This window comes from Rattus rattus, chromosome 1 (assembly GCF_011064425.1).
Source record: "Rattus rattus isolate New Zealand chromosome 1, Rrattus_CSIRO_v1, whole genome shotgun sequence".
In the NCBI taxonomy this organism is placed as follows: domain Eukaryota; kingdom Metazoa; phylum Chordata; class Mammalia; order Rodentia; family Muridae; genus Rattus; species Rattus rattus.
The window spans coordinates 158112714-158132603 of record NC_046154.1 but is presented as its reverse complement, the minus strand read 5'-3'; the positions used below and the strand labels follow the sequence as shown (position 1 = coordinate 158132603).

The 19890-nt window shown below is 36.1% G+C and overlaps 1 pseudogene; it reads right to left on the bottom strand.

Annotated features, from left to right (window-relative positions):
- The window catches only part of LOC116889885, a 52332-nt pseudogene extending 41289 nt beyond the window's left edge, over nt 1–11043 (bottom strand).
- Nucleotides 11044–19890: the final 8847 nt, after the last annotated feature.

Below are 19890 nucleotides of genomic sequence, written 5' to 3'. Positions count from 1 at the left end.
AGGAGTAGTAGAAGGCAGGACATAATCAAACTCATGGCTGAAATCAACCAAGAAGAATCAAAAAAATATATATATAAAGGATCAACAAAACCAGGAATCTGTTCTTTGAGAAAATCAAGATGGATAAACCCTTAACGAGACTAACCAGAGGTCACAGAGAGTGTGTCCAAATTAATGATATGAGAAAGGAAAAGGGACACATAGCAACATAATCTGAGGAAATTTTAAAAAATCATCAGATCCAAGTACAAAAGACTATATTCAATGAAACTGGAAAATATGGAGGAAATGGACAATTTTCCAGACAAATACCAGGTACCAAAGGTAAATCAGGAACAGATAAACTATCTAAACGACCCCATAACTCCTAAAGAAATAGAAGCAGATATTAAAAGTCTCCCACCCAAAAAGAGCCCAGGACCAGATAGGTTAAGTGCAGAATTATTCAAGATCTTCATAAAAGGCCTCACACCAATACTGTAAAACTATTCCATGAAATAGAAACACACACTACCAAATACCATCTATGAAGCCAAAATTACTCTCATACTTAAACCACACAAAGACCCAACAAATAAAGAGAACGTCTGAACAATTTTCCTTATGAATATCAATTCAAAAATGCTCAGTAAAATTCTCAAAAATTGAATCTAAGAATACATCAAAATGATCAACCATCATGACCAAGTAGGCTTCATCCTAGGGATGCAGGCATGGGATATTATAGGAAAAGCCATCAATGTAATCCACTATATAAATAATTCAAAGAAAAAAAACCATGTGATCATTCCATTAGATGCTGATAAAGCATTTAACACACCTCAACACCCTTCATGGTAAAAGTCTTGGAAAGATCAGCAATTCAAGGACCATATCTAACCATAGTAAAAGCAATATACAGCAAGCATTAAACTAAATGGAAAGAAAATTAAAGCAATGCCACCAAAATCAGGGACTAGACAAGGCTGCCTACTCTTTTACTTATTTACGATAGTACATGAAGTACTAGCCAGAGCAATCAGACAGTGAAAGGAGATCAAAGGAATACAAATTGGAATGGGAGAAGTCAAAATATCATTATATGCAGATTATATGATATTATACTTGAGTGTCCACAAAAACTCCACCAGAGAACGCCTAAATCTGATAAACAACTTGGGCAAGGTGCCTGGATATACAATTAAATCAAACAAATCAGTATGCCTACTCTACTCCAAGGATAAGCAGACTGAGAAAGAAATTAGGGAAATGACACCATTCACCGTAGTCCCACATAATATACAATACCTTGGTGTGATTTTTATCCGATGAAGTGAAAGATCTGTATGACAAGTACTTCCAGTCTCTGAAGAAAGAAATTGAAAAAAGATTTCACAAGATGGTAAGACCTCTCATGCTCTTGGATTGGCAGGGTTAATATAGTGAAAATGGTCATTTTGCCGAAAGCAATCAACAGATTCAATGCAATCCCCATCAAAATTCTAAATCAATTCTTCATCGAGTTAAAAAGAACAATTTGCAAATTCATTTGGAAAAAAACAGGATAGAAAAATATGCTCAACAATAAAAGAAATTATGGGGGAAATCACTATCCCTGACCTCAAGCAGTATTAAACAACAATAGTGATAAAAACTATGGTATTGGTAGAGAGACAGGCAGGTAGATCAGTGGAATAGAATTGAAGATGTTGACTCCCCTCTTGTTTCTCTCTTACTCTTTGTTCTTCGCTGCTCTTGTCCCCTTCCCCATTTCCCACCTCAATGTGCCCATCACTGGCCATCTTTCCCCTCTTCTACTCATCTCTCATTAAACCTCTCCTTGTGGGAAGAAAAAAAAAGCATTGAAGATCCAGAAATGAACCCACACACATATCATCACTTTCCCTTTGACAAAGGAGCTAATACCATATATTGGAAATAGATAGCATTTTCAACAAATGCTGTTGGCTAAACTAGAGGTCAACATGTATAGAAAATGCAAATCGATCCATTTGTATTGCCCTGTAAAACCTTAAATCCAAGTGGATCAAGGACATCCACGTGAAACCAGACACACTCAAATTAGTAGAAGAAAAAGCGAGGAAGAGTCTCAATCACATGGGCACTGGTGAAAATTTCCTGACCAAAACAACAATGACTTGTGCTGTAAGATCAAGAATCGATAATTGGGACCTCATAAATACTTCTGTAAGGCCAAGGACACTGTCATTAAGACAAAACAGCTTCCAACAGATTGGGAAAAGATCCTTACCAATGATACATCCAATAGAGGGCTAATATCCAAAATATACAAAGAACTCTAGAAGTTAGACTCCAGAGATTGAAATAACCCTATTAAAAATGGTGTACAGAGATAAACAAAATCACAGCTGAGGAATGGCGACTCTATGAGAAGTACCTAAAGAAATGCTCAACATCTTTAGTCATCAGGAAAATGCAAATAACAGCAACCCTGATATTCCACCTGACAACAGTCGGAATGGCTAAGATAGAAAACTCAGGTGACAGCAGATCCTGGCAAGGACGTGGAGAATAGGAACACCACTCCATTGTTGGTGGGATTGCAAGTTGGTCATCTGGAAATCAGTCAAGAGGTTCCTCAGAAAATTCAACGTTTTTCTACCTGAGGACACAGCTATATTTTTCCTGGGAATATAAACAAAAGGTGCTCTAACATACAACAAAGACACATGTTCCACTCTGTTCATAGCAGCCTTATTTATAACAGCCAAAAGCTGGAAAGAACCCAGATGTCCTTCAACAGATGGATACAGAATATGCAGCCCATTTACATAACAGAATACTATTCTGCTATCAAAAATAATGACTTCATGAAATTCATAGGCAAATGAATGGAATTGAAAATATCATCTTGAGTGAGGTAAACCAATCACAGTAAAACACACATGGTATACACCCACTTATAAGTGTATCTTAGCCCAAAAATCTTGAATTACCTCTGATACAATCCACAGACTACATGAAACTCAAAAACTATGAGCAAATGTGTTCATACCTTTTGGTCTGGATGATCAAAGTGCAGATGTTTCAGTCCTTCTTAAAAGAGGGAACAAAAATATTCCAAGGGGGGGGGCATAGAAGCAAAGTGTAGAACAGAGACTGAAGGAATGGACTTTGAGAGCCTGCCCCATATGTGAACCATAAATATCCAACAAAACTAGATAAGATGGATGAAGCTAGGAAGTGCATGCTGAAATGAACCAGATATAGATGTATCCTGAGAAACATAGCCAGAGCATGTCAAACACAGAGGCGAATGCTAGCCACAAATCTCTGATCTGAGAACGGGACCCATTTTGAGGAAATAGAAAATGATTGAAAGAGTTGAAATGGGCTTACAATCCCATAAAACAAAAATGCCAACCAACCAGGGGCTTTCAATCCCAGAAAACAGCAATGCCAGCCAACCAGAGCTCTCAGGGAATAAACCACTACCCCAAAACTATACATGGATTAACCCATGGATCCAACTGCATATGTAGCAGAGAATGCATTTGTTGGACACCATTCGAAGGAAAAGCCCTTGGTCCTGCCAATGTTGGATCCCCAGTGTATGTGAATGTCATATTGGGGAAGTAAGGGGTGGAGGTGCAGGGGAATGTCATTGTTGAAGAAGGGAAGATGGATGGAATAGGGGTCTTATTCTAGGAAACAGGGAAAGGGAGTAACATTTGAAATGTAAATAAAAAATATCCAATTAACAAAAGCCTGTGCACAAAACAAATATAATAAAGCAGTAAGGAAAAAGGACAAGTAACATATAAAGACATACCTATCAGAATTATTCTACACTTCTGGCCAAAATCTATGAAAGACAGTAGATCCTAAACATATATCACAAAGACCCTAAGGGAACACAAATGCCACTCCTGGCTACTACACACAGCAAAACTCTCAATTAATATTGACAGGGAAATCAAGATATTCCATGAGAAAACCAAATATACACAGTAACATTCCACTACTCTAGCCCTACAAGGTTTAATAGACGGAAAATTCTAACATATCAAGGGAAAATTGACATTAGATAAAGGAAAGAAAGTAATCTTCTTTCAACTAACCCAAAATAGATAGCCACATGAACATATTTCAAACTCTAACAACAAAAATAAGAGGAAATCCAATCCCTTTTTAAAAAAATCTTAACATCAATGAACTAAACAATGTGGTAAAATAACATAGATTAACTCTCTCAGGACTTAGCATATTGTTGCATACAAGAAATGCACCTCAGTGAAAAACATAGAAATTATATCAGAAGAAAATGCTGGAAAACATTTTTTCCAAACAAATGGTTCCAAGAAATGAACTGGTGTAGCCATTGTAATATTGAAGAAAATAGACTTTCAATTAAAGTTATCAAAAAAGATAAGGAAGGACACTTCATACACATAAAAAGAAAAATCTACCTAGATCAACTATCAATTCTGAACATTTATGCTTCAAGGAAACACATATTCAGAAAAGAAACTTTACTCATGCTCAAAGCACAGATTGTACCTCACACAATAACAGGAGACTTTAACACCCAACTCTCAGCAATGGACAGATCATGGAAACAGAAATTAAACAGAGACAGAGTGAAACTAATGGAACTTACCAACCAGATGGTATTACCAGATATCTATAGAACATTTCAACTTAAAACAAAAAAAAAATATGACTTACACTCTGCACTTCTTTGTACCATGTCCAAACCTGACTATACAATTGTTCATAAAACAGGCTTCAAAAGATGTAAGAAGATTGAGTAAATCCCATGAATCCTATCAAATCATGATGGATTAAGGCAGGTCTTCAATAAAAACAAAAATTATAGAAAGCCCACATACTCTTGGAAAGTGAACAATTGTCTACTAAATGATAACTTAGTCAATGAAGAAGTAAAGAAAGAGATAAAAACTTTTTAGAATTTAATGAAAACGAAAGCACAACATACCTAAACTTTTGGGACACAATAGAGGAAAACTCGTAGCTCTGAGTGTCTCTAAAAAGAAATTGGGGAGAGCAAACACTAACAGCTTGACAGAATACCTGAAAGTTCTAGAAATGAAACAATCAAATAAACCCAAGAGGAATAGAGTGCAGGAAATAATCAAACTCATGGCTGAAATCAACCAAGTGAAAAGTAAAAGTACTATACAAAGAATCAACAAAAACAGGACCTAATACTTTGAGAAAATCAACAAAATAGATAATGCATTCAACAGTGTCCAAATTAACAAAATCAGAAATCAAAGGGAACACATAATAACAGAAGGTGTGGAAATTCAACAAATATTCAGAACCTACTACAAAAAATATACTCAACAAAACTGGAAAATGCAGAGGAAATGGACTTTTTAAAAAAATATACCAATTACTGAAATTAAATCAGGTTCAGATTAACCATCTAAATAGTCCCATAGCACCTAAAGAATAGAAGCATTGAATAAACCAGATGCACAAGACGCATTTAGTGCAGAATTTGATCAGACCTTCAACAAAGAACTAATACCTATATTTTTCAAACTATTTCACACAATAGATACAAAAGGAACACTACCCAGTTCGTTCTATGAAGCCACAATTACACTTATACCTGAACCACACAATGTCACCCCAAAATAGAAACCTTCTGACAAATTTTCATTTTGAATATTGACTAAAAGATACTCAGTAAAGTTCTGCCAAATTGAAGCCAAGAACTCATCAAAAAGGTCATCCATCATGACCATCATCCCTCTTTCCAGGGATTAAGAGATGGTTCAATGTATCAAAATCCATCAACATAAAACACTATGTAAACAAACTCAAAGAAAATACCCATATGATAATCTCATTACATGCTAAGAAGTCATTTGACAAAATTCAACACCCCTTCTTGGTAAAAGTCTTGGAAACATCAAGAATTCAAGCCCATAACTAACCATAGTAAAAGCAATATATAGAAAACCAGTAGCCAAGATCAAACTGAATCGAAAAAACTTCAAGCAACCCCACTAAAATCAGGAACTAGACAGGGCTGTCCACTCTCTCTCTACCTATTCCATCTAGTACTCAAAGTCCTACCAGAGCAATTAGACAAGAATAAGTGGTCAAAGGGATACAAATTGTAAAGGAACAAGCCAAAATATCAGTATTTGCAGATGATATGACTGTGTACTTAAGTGACTCCTAAAAATCCACCAAGGAACTCCTCCAGCTGATAAACAGCTTCAGCAAAGTGCCTGGATATAAAATGAACTCAAACAATTCAGTAGCTTTCATCTATTCAAAGGTTAAACAGGTTGAGAAAGAAATCATGGAAAAGACACCTTTACAATAGACACAAATAATATAAAATACCTTGGTGTGACTCTAATCAAGCAAGTGAGACATCTGTATGACAAGAACTTCAAGTCTCTGAAGAAAGAAAGTAAAGAGGATCTCAGAAGATGGAAAACCTCCCATGCTCATGAGTTGGCAGTATTAGTATATTAAAATGATCATCTTTCCAAAAATAATCTACAGAATTAATGCAATCGCCCTCAACATTTCAACTCAATTCTTCATAGAGTTAGAAAGAGCAATATTCAAATTCATTTGGAATAACAGAAAAACCAGGTTAGCAAAACCTAGTTTCAACAATAAAAGAACTTGGGAGGGACTCACCATCCCTAACCTCAAGCTGTATGACACAGCAAACATGATAAAAACTGTATGATAATGGTAGAAAAACAGGCAGGTTGATCAATGGAATAGAATTAGACACTGAAATGAACCCACTCACCTAAGGTTAGTTGATCCTTGAGAAAGGAGGTAAACTCATTCATCGGAAACGGACTTTGAACAAACGATGCTGATTCAACTCTTTGTCAGCATGTAGAAGAACACAAATTAAACCTTTCTTATCATCTTGTACAAAATTCAAGTACAAGTGGATCAAGGACCTCCACATAATAACACATAGACTGAAACTAATAGAAGAGAAAGTGTGCAAGATCCATGAACACATGAGCACAGGGGAAATTTTCCTGAACTGAACACCTTTGACTTATGCTGTAGGTTCAAAAGTAGATAAATGGGACCTCATAGAATTGCAAAGCTCCTGTAAGGCAAAAATACTGTCAATTGGAAAAACTGCAAGCAACAGTTTGGGAAAAGATCTTTACTAATGATTCTTCTAATAGAAGGCTAATATCCAATAGATAAAAAGAACTCAAGAGATTACTCTAGAGAATCAAATAAGTCTATTAAAATGTGCTATAGATCTGAACAAAGACTTCTCAACTGAGAAATATTGAATGACTGAGAAATACCTAAAAAAAGTTCAACAATGTAAGTTATCAAGGAAATGTATATCAAAACAACCCTGATATTTCTCCTCACACAAGTCAGAATAGCTAAGCTCAAAAACTCAGGTGATAGCACATGCTGGGAAGGATGTGGAGAAAGAGGAACACCGCTCTATTGTTATTGGGATTGCAAGGTGGTCCACTCTACAAATAAGTCTGGCAGTTACTGAGAAAATTTGACATAGTACCCATCTATACCACTCCTGGACATATATCCAAATGATGCTCCAAAATATGACAAGGATGCATGTTCTACTATTTTCATAGCAACATTATTCAGAATAGCCAAACTCTGGAATAAATACAGATATCTTTCCAGGAATAGATACAGAAACTGTGGTACTTTCACATAATGTGTACTACTCAGCTTTTAAAAACAATGACTTTATAAAATTATTAGGCAAATGAATAGAACTAGAAAATATCATTCTGAGTGAGGTAACCAAGTCACAAAAGAACACACATTGTATGCCCTCACTGATAAATGGTTATTAGCCCAAGAGCTCGGAATCCCCAAGTTGCAATTTACAGACCACTTAAACTCAAGAAGGAAGACCAAAATATGGATGCTTCAGTCCTTCTTAGAAGGGGGAATAAAATAGTCACAGGAGAAAGTAGGGAGACATAATGTGGAGCACAGAGTGAAGGAAAGGCCATCCAGAGACTACCCCACTCGGGGATAGATTCCATATACAGTCCCAAAATCCAGACACTATATGGCATGCCAAGAAGTGCGTGCTGACGTGATCCTGAAATAGCTGTTTCCTGAGACGCTCTGCCAGATACTGGCAAATACAGAGGCAGATTCCTGCAGCCAACTATTGGACTGAGAACGGGGTCTCCAGTGGATGAGTTAGAGAAAAGACTGAAGGAGCTGAAGGGGTTTGCGTCCTATAGGAAGAATAACATTATTAATCAACCAGACACACTGGAGCTCTGAGGGAATCAACCACCAACAAAAGTGTACACATCAAGGGCCCAATGGCTCCAGTCACTTATGTAGCAGAGAATGGCCTTGTCGGGCACCAATGGGAGTTGAAGCCCTGGGTCTGTGAAGGGTCCATTCCCCAGTGAGGGGAGTGCCAGGGTGAGAAAGAGGGAGGGAGTTCATGGATTGGTGGCAGAACACTTGCATATAAGCAGAGGGAGGGCGATGGGATAGGGGCTGGCTGGAGTGGAAACCTGGAGAGGGGATAACATTTCAAATTTAAATTAAATATCCAATAAAGAGATAAAAGAAATAAGATAATTAATTTTAAAAAGTAATAAAAAAGAAATTATTGTTTTTTTGCATTAGCAAGGACTATGGCTTCCATAGTTGGATGGGACTGTTATTTGATTAGTGACTGTTATTTTTATGTAAATGATTTTGAACCATAGATATTATACTTTAATAATTAAGATTTTTGTATGGTTTGAAATTTACCCAAATGATGTGTTAGGTTATAACATAACCAGTGATTTTTTGCTGAGAAATATCATAGTTGTATAAAAGCGACTACAGAAAATTATTCCAACCTAATTTCATGTGTAACACATTTTGGCTAGAAGTTTCAAACTTGCCTTACTGCTGTTTCTGCTTCCAATATATTTTTACTACAAAATTGATAACTTACAATAAGTTACTATAGAATGATTTAATATAAAAATAAGAAAAAAAAGGTCAATCATAAACAGGTAACTTCAAACATCAGTGTTGTAGTAGATAAGGTCAGCCACACGAAAGCATATGACCTCTGTGTTCATGGTAAGTATGTTGCTTGTACTTGTGCATATAGGACCAGAGTGTGTGAAAAATGGACTAAAGATGGTCAGGAGGATCCTATTTCAAACTGACTATACACTCTTCACCTCTATTATATAAAGCATGATTGAAGATTAGTAGGTATTAATTACTGCATGTCTATGAATACCCTATCTTATACAAAATCTAGATAGTTTTAAAATATGTTATATAAGGCAAACATATTTAATATACATAGAAAATAGCAAAATCATCTCAGAATAATAATTCCTTAATACATGACCTATTAAATCATCTGATAAATCACTTTTCTTTTTTATATTTGATGAGTTAGTTCCTTAAATCTTACTGTAAGAGCAATCATTTGCTAATGCTCTCCAACTCTCCAGACTGCTACTGATATACTGTCCGTATAGACATGGCAGACTACGCAGTGTAGACTAAGGAGGGGAAACTGCAGGGCGGAGGAAAATCAGAAACATGTGCAACCTTATTCCTTGAAAACTGAAAAAAACAAAGCAAAACATCAAAAAACAACAACAACAAAAAAACAAAAAAAAAACCCCTCTAGGACTTGTAGAGGAAGAAACATGAAATATTTCACCTAGTTGTGAAATTTGGATTACTCTGATTATGTTTTCTATTTCAAATATGACAAGATATCTTCATGATCTATGACATTTTACTTCTGAGTTATTAACCCTATTCACTGACCTTATCAGATAATTATCACCATACTAAGATGTTAGCAAAATATTCCATTGTCAATTTCCCCAGACTCCTTGATATTTTAGAAATTTTCTGTCAATTGACCATGAGCTGGACATTCATTGTGTATTTATAATTTCCCCACGTTGACTTCAGTGTTGGATAATATTTGTTTCTCCATTTCTAATATTTAATTTTAATATTCCCTGCAGTTATAGAAATACCTGTATGTTATGAAATACATTCTATTTATTTGAAATAATTGACTATTGAAATTTATTGCTATGTTCACCAAGGTAACTGGAATAAAACTATCCATACAGATGTGCTGTCCCTGTAGATTTAAGATGACTTAAGGATAAACACACAGTGAACATATCTCATAGAATATGTCTGTATGAATAATCCATAAAGTCAAGTAAATGTATAATGGAAACATGGATTGAGTAGGTGGAATTTGGTTTAAAAATATGATAACGAAAGAGGTAGAAAATATTTGCATTCAATCATTGCAAAATGTTAAAGGTACAAAACAGAAGTGAAGTTGCATATACTTCTAGTTCTTACCTTACTGCACCGAAATCAAAGGTGGCTCAAACAAACAACAATTATCAAACCAGAACCTGTGGGGGATATCCAAAGTCACAGATTTCAAAGGTATTACCTGCTCTAACAGACTCATGACTGAAATTTTTTCAATTTCATGGACTGGTGTGCAAAGCTACTATCAACAACCATTCTACTATAGAGAAGTCATTGTATGTGCTCAGAATGCAAGGAATTAGAGAGAGCAGAGGAGAGGGTAGACAAATTCTACCTATCTAATACAAAACATAAAATTCTGAAACCAAATCTTTTTCTTCCCTTCCCACTTGAAAGATCAAAAGTTGTCAACAAGAAAACAAAATTAAGGAGAACATCTTGGAAGAGACGATTACAGATGCTCATGATGAGAAATGTATCCAATAGTCTTAAATTCCACACTTAACCTGAAACACTTGAATATTTAAAAAGAGGGTATCAATTGAATACACTTACTTTAATCCATTTTCTATGTCAAAATGCAATGTTTTCCAATTCATTGTTTTTTTTCAGTGGGTATAATTGAAAAATAGGTAAAAATGCACCAATTATTACAGTCCCATCTTGATACAAATAATGTTTTGTATCATTTAGGCAGGAAGGGAAGGCACTGATGCAGATGAGAGTTGGCATCTGTAAAAACCAGGAAATAAAAAGCCAAGTGAATAGCATATTAATAGATATTTTAGCTGAGATCTAAGTCTTGAAGTGTTAAGTACCATTGTGTAGCATATATATGCGTGAGAGTATGTGTGTTTATGCATCTATCTCTTTCCTTTCCTTGCCCATCTGTGTGTGTGTGTGTGTGTGTGTGTGTGTGTGTGTGCATATCCATATTATGTTTATCACTTGATGACTGAATATTTAACTCTAATCAGCTTGAGAAACTTAGTGGAATCATTTTCTCCATCCTTGGAGAGTTCCAATGCCCATTATCCTTCAGGCCAAAACTCAGTAAAAAAAACAGGTCATTATATAAAATAACTTAATTCTCCTCTCCAAGCAGAATTAAAATTATTTCCTCTAAGACTGCAAGATCCCAGATTTGGACTCTCTTGTGTTTCTTCACACAACAGTTTACCAAGAAAGTGATCATATGGGAGCCCTTGAAAGTAATATACACATATTACTTGGGAGGAACTCATTACTGGAAATGGATAAACCAGGCAAGGAAAGACCCATGTCAGGCATCAATAACCTAGTTGAGTGAAACACCAGGCTTCATAAAACTTAATTCGATTACTGTTATGTTTACCTGCCACTTGCTTTCCTATGGATCTCCTCATTCAGAGATCGCTCTATGATACAGAAACATCTACACACAAAATTTTGCCCATTTCAGACACTTTTTTTAAATCTCATTCCTGGGTAACCACATGTCAAGGTTAATTTATCACTTGAGATCCATATCTTAATTTCATTGTAGAAATCATGTTACTACTTTCATCTTAATTATGAGCATCTTTGTTATTGATTTCACTTTATCCATGATTTAAAATTGAATTAATATATCTGCAGTATCCTTCTTGCAGATAAGCACCACACATTTACTTTTTTTCTGACGCGAGTGTGTATATAGAAATTATCTAAACAACTTAATATTTTCTGAGAATATCTATGTTGATTGTATGAGGTTACTGAACAAATATATTACAACCAGGGATTATTTTCTAGCCCATAAGACAATTTTACGGTGGGTAAATACTTTGTGCTGCACTATAGACAATATTTAATTTTCATGTTAATTTGCTTACTATGAATACTGTACAACATATTTTACATAACCTGCAAATCACTATTTATGCAATGAATTTGTTAGGAAATTGATCAAGAAATTTTATGTATATTATTGTGTCTCATGCCACTGAAATACAAGGTGACAACACAGGGAACATAATAATCATAATTTTGAACATGGAGACCACAATGAACGATTTAGAGAAAGACTGAAGGAAATGAAAGGCTTTGCAACCCCATAGGAATAACAACAATATCAACCAACCAGACCCTTCCAGAGCTCCAAGGTTCTAAACAACCAACCAATGAGTATGCATGGCTCCAGACACATATGTCACAGAGTATGTGATTGTCCAACATCAATAGGAAAAAAAGACCTTAGTCCTATGAATTCTCTTTTCCCCAATGTAGGGGAATGACAGAGCATTGAGGTGGGAGTGAGTGGGTGGGAATGGAAGCAGGGGAAGAGGCATTAGGGATGGGAGAGGGTGAAAGGGATAGCATTGGAAATGCAAATACAAAAAAAAATCCAAGAAAAATAAAATTAAAAAAAAAGAAATAAAAAAGAGGAGTGAAAAAAAGGATTATGGTTTTGATTACATGGACACATTACTGACAGCAGTGCCATCTCTTCACATTTTCTTTAATTCTGACTCTAACATAAGAGCATCCCTGTTCTGCTTTAGAGTCCACTGCTTTCTCATTATGAATGCACAAATACCAGGTAATTAGCAGATACCTGCAATGTATCTCTTCTAAAAATAAAAATGTGTAAGTCAAAATTTAGTACATTAATCACAAGTTTTCATTACATACATGTTACATGTTTATCTGTGTGTGTATGTGTGAATGTGTCTGTGTATGTGAATGAATATATATTTAACAAGAAAAAAACACCTATCTGAATGGCAGAAGATCAATATTCTTTGGGCTAGCTCTTGAGATGGCTCAAAGGTAACTTAGGTATCTTTCCTGAAAAAGCTAATAAGGTTGTTTGCACCAGCAGAATGAACACTGTCATGGTCATTTACCTTTTCAGAGCCAAACTGAAAGATTTATTGCTTGTGTTCAAATAACCACTAAAATTTGAACCAAATTACTGCCTGGAGATAATCGTCATTATGACAAATCTGGTTGATATCACAATGTGGAAGGAAAATCTCAGAACACCCGACACTTAAATGAATCAATACAGGCAACTAAGGACTGCTGTAAAAAGGTAGGTTTCCTCTTCATTACACTTCTTCCATACATCATTTTCAGTGCTTTGTCTGATCTTTTCAGTTTAGCAAAAGTAAGATGATATCTTAGTGATACCTTGATGGCAAAACATGACACAGAATAACTTAGGAAGGAAAGAGATGCTATCATCTTTTTTTTTTTATCTTTATTAACTTGAGTATTTCTCATTTACTTTTCAATTGTTACTCCCCTTCCTAGTTTCTGGGCCAATATCCAACTAACCCCTTCCCCTCCCCTTTTATATGGGCTTCCCCTCCCCATCCTCCCCGCATGACAACCCTCCCCCCAACATCACGTAAACTGGGGGTTCAGTCTTGGCAGGGACAAGGGTTTCCCCTTCCACTGGTACACTTACTAGGCTATTCATTGCTACCTAAGAGGCTGGAGCACAGGGGCAGTCCATGTATAGTCTTTGGGTAGTGGCTTAGTCCCTGGAAGCTCTGGTTTGTTGGCATTGTTGTTCATATGGGGTCTCAAGCCCCTTCAAGCTCTTCCAGTCCTCTCTCTGATTCCTTCAATGGGGGTCCTGTTCTCAGTTCAGTGGTTTGCTGCTGGGATTCACCTAGTGTTTGCTGTATTCTGGGTGTATCTCTCAGGAGAGTTATACATCCAGTTCCTGACAGCCTGCACTTCTTTGCTTCATCCATCTTATCTAGTTTGGAATATATATATATATATATATATATATATATATATATATATATATATATGACATATGTGGGACAGGCTCTGAATATGTGTTGCTTCTGCCTCTGTACTAAACTTTGCCTCCCTATTCCCTGTCAAGGGTTTTCTTGTTCCCCTTTTAAAGAAGGAGTGAAGCATCCGCATTTTGGTCATCCTTCTTGAGTTTCATGTGTTCTGTGCATCTAGGGTAATTCAAGCATTTGGTCTAATAACCACTTATCAATGAGTGTACACCATGTGTGTTTTTCTGTGATTGGGTTACCTCACTCAGGATGATATTTTCCAGGTCCATCCATTTGCCCATGAATTTCATAAAGTCATTGTTTTTGATAGCTGAGTAATATTCCATTGTGTAGATGTACCACATTCTCCATATGCATTCCTCTGTTAAAGAACATCTGGGTTCTTTCCAGCTTCTGGCTATTATAAATTAGGCTGCTATGAACATAGTAGAGCATGTGTCTTCTTTAATATGTGGGACATCTTTTGGATATATGCTCAAGAGAGGTATAGCTGGGTCCTCAGGTAGTTCAGTGTCCAATTTTCTGGGGAACCTCCAGACTGATTTCCAGAATGGTTGTACCAGTCTGCAATCCCACCAACAATGGAGGAGTGTTCCTCTTTCTCCACATCCTCGACAGCATTTGCTGTCACCTCAGGTTTGATCGGTGTGAGGTGAAATCTCAGTGATGTTTTGATTTGCATTTCCCTTATGACTAAATATGATGAACATTTCTTTAGGTGTTTCCCAGCCATTCGGCATTCCACAGCTGTGAATTGTTTGTTTAGTTCTTAACCTCATTTTTTAATAGGGTTATTTGTCTCCCTGCAGTCTAACTTCTTGAGTTCTTTGTATATTTTGGATATAGCCCTCTATCTGTTGTAGGGTTGATAAAGATCTTTTCCCAATCTGTTGGTTGTCGTTTTGTCCTAATGACAGTGTCCTTTGCCTACAGAAGCTTTGCAGTTTTATGAGATCCCATTTGTCAATTCTTTTTTTTTTCTCTTTTTTCTTTTTTTCGGGGCTCAGGACCGAACTCAGGACCTTGTGCTTCCTAGGCAAGCGCTCTACCACTGAGCCAAATCCCCACCCCACCCCCATTTGTCAATTCTTCATCTTAGAGCATAAGCCATTGGTGTTTTGTTCAGGAAATGTTCTCCAGTGCCCATGTGTTCGAGATGCTTCCCCACTTTTTCTTCTATTAGTTTGAGTGCATCTGTTTTGATGTGAAGGTCCTTGATCTACTTGGACTTAAGCTTTGTACACGTTAAGCATGGATCGATCTGCATTCTTCTACATGCTGACCTGCAGTTGAACCAACACCATTTGCTGAAAATGCTATCTTTTTTCCATTGGATGATTTTTGTCGCCTTTGTCAAAAATCAAGTGACCATAGGTGAGTGTGTTCATTTCTGTGTTTTCAATTCTATTCCACTGGTCTATCTGTCTGTCTCTGTTCCAATACCATACAGTTTTTATCACAATTGCTCTGTAATACTGCTTGAGTTCAGTTATAGTGATTCCCCCAGAAGTCCTTTTATTGTTGATGATAGTTTTAGCTATCCTGGGTTTTTTGTTATTCCAGTTGAATTTGCAAATTGTTCTATCTAACTCTCTGATGAATTGGATCCTCTTTTTATTTCGAATTATAATTCATTGATGAAAGTCAAGGCAAAGGCTCAACCAAATATTATGTCAATTGAGAATTTTCTTCCAAGTGCTAGGGCCAGTGATGTCAATAAAACTTGTAGGGCATTTTTTTTAACTAATGTTAAATAGGGAGGGCACACCCAAGTACATTTGGTATAACCATTAAGGTGGAAGTCCTAAGTTATATAAGAATGAAGGCTTAGGACATTCAGTGAAGGAAGTTTATAAGAAACAGTTCTTCATGGCCTCTACATCAGTGCTTGCCTCCATCTGCCTACTGAGCCGCAATCCTTCTCTTCATTCTTTGAGAAAGAACTATGATATGAATATATTAGCAACATACTAACTTCCCACTCAATCTTATTTTTCAATTGGATGTAATCTACTAATTATAACCTGACCTAGGCCAAAAATTGGTTCAAGATTTGTTCCATATTCCTGTGACTGAAATAACCACATTTTCTGGTGAACTATTCAATACATACTTTGTAATAATAAGCTGGAAATCTATTGTGTGTTGAGAAGCCAATTGGCTCTTATTATATTCCAAAGCAAAGCTTGGAATACAAGGAAAAACGATATACATGTGATGAGTTATGTTTATGCGGAAGTTTAAAGACTAAAGAAAAATGTTGTAGTCAACCTCAGTGTACTCTGTCCAGTCACTATCATCAAAGATCCTTTAGGGTCTTCCAGACTGGGACCTTACTCTTCTGTCCCACTATCATGCTTTTCTGTCTCAGGAAGTCCTAGTTTCCCTCTGATGAGTCTTTTCAGTGACTAGTCTCTGGAGTGTGGCCATGTCCTGATCTTTCAGAAAAGCTCTACCAGGTCAATACCCTGTCCCACCACTCTCAGCATTACAAGCCTGCATTGAGACAAACAGTGGCAGTAATAAACTGTTAAGAAGGCCTGTGCTTTTTCCACATGTTTGGTAGCAGTTTCAGTTCAGTAACTATCAAACAGGCATGCAACCTTGTTTGTTCTACCCTTGTTTATGAATCTGCTAGATCTCAAGCATAGGCTTGGTGATTAGTGGCTCTTTGTGTAATTCAGTATGATCTTGCAAGGCAGGAAATGCCAACTACCTTGCTCCCTTCCCAATGTATTTAGTTTGGGGAAGATATCTATGAACGGGCAAGGAATCTTGAAACCATTGAACAGTCCTTTTCCATAATTTTTCTGTGCTCCCAGTGGAGGAGAGGAAGAGGAGAATTAGGACAAGAAGGAGGACAAGGATGACAAAAGAAGGAGGCTGAGGAGAAGGATGTAGTCTGTAATTAAAACAACAGCAAGAACAACAACAACAACAACAACAAAACAAACAAAAACATCATGCTTTCACCTTTGACCAAGAGTGAGGCCTGTGCTCTGGTCTCTCAATGCTTAGCTCTGAGATTGGCTGCTGTAAGACCCATTCCTGGCGTTACCAGGAGCTCTTTTGCTCCACTGACTCAACCTTAGCTTCTCCTTTCTACAAACAGACTGCCAGTTAGAAAGCACCATTTAGTGAAGTTGCTTTTATTTTCCATTGTCTGATTTTAGCTTCTTTGTCAATAATAAAGTGCCCATATGTGTGTGGGCTTATTTCTGGATCTTCAGTTCTATTCCATTGATCAGCCTTTCTCTATACATTGCATATTTTTCTTTGTTTTTTGTTTTTTTGTTTATTGTTTTCACTACTGTTCTGTAGTACAGATTGAGGAATGGTGAGTCTCAAGAAGTTCTTTTATTGTTAAGAATTGTCTTTGCTATCCTTGTTGTATTATGGTTTTGTATTGTTTTTCCATATGAAATTTAGAATTGCTCTTTGCATGTGTATGAAGAATTATGTTGGAATCATGATGAGATTGCATTGAATTTGTAGATTACTTTTGGTAGGATCACCATTTTTTGCTATGTTAATCCCACTAATCTTTGATCCTGGGAGATCTTTCCATCTTCTCAGGTCTTCTTTGATTTCTTTCTTGAGGGATTTGAAGTTTTGGTCAGATAGATCTTTCACTTAATTAGTAAGAGTTGCATCAAGATATGTTTAAGTATTTGTTGCTATACTGAACGGTATTGTTCACCTAATTTCTTTCTCAATCTGTTTATCATTTGTGTATAAAAGGAAGGCTATTGATTTCTTTGAGATATTTTTATATGCAACCACATTGCTGAAGGTATTATCACCTGTACAAATTCTCTGGTAGAATTCATGTTTCTATTATGAATATTATTGTATCACCCTCAAGTAGTGAAAGTGATAATTGATTTCTTCTTTTCAAACTTGAGTCCCCTTGATTTCCTTTTGTTGTCAAATTGCTCTCGCTAGAACTTTGAATACTATAGTAAATATATAGAGTGTAGGCAACCTTGCCTTGTCCCTGAATTTTGGGAGATTGCATCAAGTATCACTGTATTTAATTTAACATTGGCTGATGGATGGTTGCATACTGCTTTTATAATGTTTATATAGGGGCCTTGAATTCCTGATCTCTCAAGTACTATTGACATAAAAGGGTGCTTGTTTTGTCAAATGCCTTTTCCACATCTAATGAGGTGATCCTGTGTTTTTTTTTCTTTGAATTTGTTTACATAGAGGATTATGATAATGGACTCTCACATATTGAAACATTCCTGCATCCTTGGGATGGAGCCTATGTAATCATTGTGAATGATGGTTTTGATGTGTTCTTGGACACAGTTTACCAGAATTCTATTGAGTATTTTTGTGTTACTATTTACTAGTATACTTGTCTGAAGTTCTCTTTCTTTGTTGGACCTTGTTTGGTTTATATATCAGAGTCACTGTGGTTTCATTTAGGTAGTATTCCTTCTGTTTCTATTGTATGAAATATATTGAAGAGGATTTGTCTTAGCACTTCTTTGAAGTTCTGGTACAATTCTGCACTAAAGTCATCTGGCCCTGGATTTTTTGCTTGGGAGATTTCTAATACTTTCTATTTCTTTTATCTATATGGGACTGGTTAGTTTACCTTCTGCTGACTTGATTTTGATATGTCGTATCTGTCTTAAAAGTCATTCATCTTCCTCTTTTTCAATTTTGTCATGTATAGGCTTTTGGAGTAGGATCTGATGATTTTTTAATTTCCTCGATTTTTGTTATTGTCTCATTTTCATTTCTGATTTATTATTTTCATTACTGTCTCTGTGTCCTTTAGTTATTTATGCTAAGGGTTTATCTATCTTGTTGAATATCTCAATGACCTCTTCTGGTGTATCTTGATACTTTGTACCACTCTGTTCCAATTGGTTGGTTTCTGTCTGGAGTTTCATTACTTCCTATTTTCTAATCCTCTTTGATACCTTTCCTTTTGTTCTAGGGCTTTCAAGTGTGCTGCTAAACTGCTAGAGTAGAATCTTTCCTGGTTACTCATAAGGTGAATTAAGTGTTATGAATATTCTTCTTAGCAATGAAGAAAATTCTTTTACTGTGTCCCATAAGATTGGGTATGCTGTGTCTTAATATTTATTGAATTCTCGAAAATCTTTAATTTCTTACTTAATTTTTCCCTGACCACGATATCATTGAGTAGAACATTGCTCAGTGTCCATGAATATGCATTTTCCCATTTGTATGTTGTTATCATTGTTGGTGAAGTTTAGCTTTAGTTCATGATGAACTGAAGGATGCAAAGTCTTTTTAATGTTAATAACATAAAGCCTTATATAAATGAGAAGAAGGGAAAGGGTATTTGGCTTGCATGATATCACTTATGAGAATTTCTGTTCAGGTGGCCCCCAAACTAACCCTTCTTGTGCTTGCCTGTTTGAAAGGGTAGAGAAGCTCAGTCTCAGATGTACTCGTCTATCCACTAAAGCTCCTCTTTTCACTGCATAGAACTGCAACCCCCCTTACTTCTTGATTACAGTCCCTCGTCTTGTACAAATATTGTTGTTCTGATTAAGGAGTAATTCTGATTCTGAAGAAGCAGTATTTTTTTACTTGTTATGTCATCTTCATTAGTCCCCATCCAGCTCTACTTAGTGAAGCACTTTGTTCTGAGTCCTTGGAGACTCATAAAAGTACTGAAGTTTATACCTCATATTTCAATCAAGTGTTGCATACAAGAAACAAAAATGGGTTTTGGATTCTGTCTAGCTTTTCAGTAATTGTGTAATGATGATTGAGTCCAAGGAGATCATGGGTTTCCAGACCATTCTACTTTTCCATGTACGAATAAAGTTAGTTTAAA